This window comes from Nicotiana attenuata, unplaced genomic scaffold, assembly GCF_001879085.1.
Source record: "Nicotiana attenuata strain UT unplaced genomic scaffold, NIATTr2, whole genome shotgun sequence".
In the NCBI taxonomy this organism is placed as follows: domain Eukaryota; kingdom Viridiplantae; phylum Streptophyta; class Magnoliopsida; order Solanales; family Solanaceae; genus Nicotiana; species Nicotiana attenuata.
Genome location: NW_017670242.1, coordinates 999,250 through 1,000,109, shown reverse-complemented (window position 1 = coordinate 1,000,109; position 860 = coordinate 999,250).

Here is an 860-nt window from a genome sequence, read left to right as displayed (position 1 = left end):
ACCATGTTCACATCGTCGAACAACTTCTCGAACCTTTCAATCAACTCTTTATCAAGATCAACCACAGAACTAGGAACTGTTGTTACTGGGCGCTTCCCAGCGCCTAGCTTGACAATGACAGGATCTGTGTGGGCACCCTCCACAATCACGACAGGCTTGTTCGACACTCCTGGCACAACCACTTTTGCCCTTTCTTTGTTTCGTTGCAACCTCACTTGAGGACCCTTTCTTGACTACCGCAGATGGTTCACTGTTTGTCCCGCCCAACCTGATCACTGATTTCTCACTTGTTGACTTTTCAACCGGCCCGACCTCACTGGACCGAATCATCATGACGGTCTGTGAAGGCTTTTTAGGCTCCCCTCCCTTATGCACTATCTCGATCATATTTGTCTCATGATGGGCCGACAATGGATTCTAGTTGATATCGGGCGCCTTTTTGCCCATGCTTGATACATCTCGGCTATCTGTTGTTTCAGCTTATACACTCTTCTTTCATCACATTAACATCCAACTCTTCCACCTCTCTCGAAGGATCGATAACACTCGCGTCAAGTTCGTGGTTGGCCATGATCAACTTGTTTTTTGACCAGGTGTTGTAGGAGTGAGTTGCCAGAATGCCAATCAACTAACCATCTGCCTGAACTCAATGCATCAACAACAACCTTGTTAGCGATTAGGGCTTTAACAGATTGGTAACAGCATATTTTGGGGAATGAATGCACCTAAGCAGTTAACCGTTTCTATTATGCATTTGATTGGTTGCTTGCGTCATCCCGGCTTTCCTTATTTCCGTTTGCGACTTCCCTTTTTCTCTCTTTTTGTTTTTTCATTCTTGCCTTCCTCTTAATCTTTGTTTT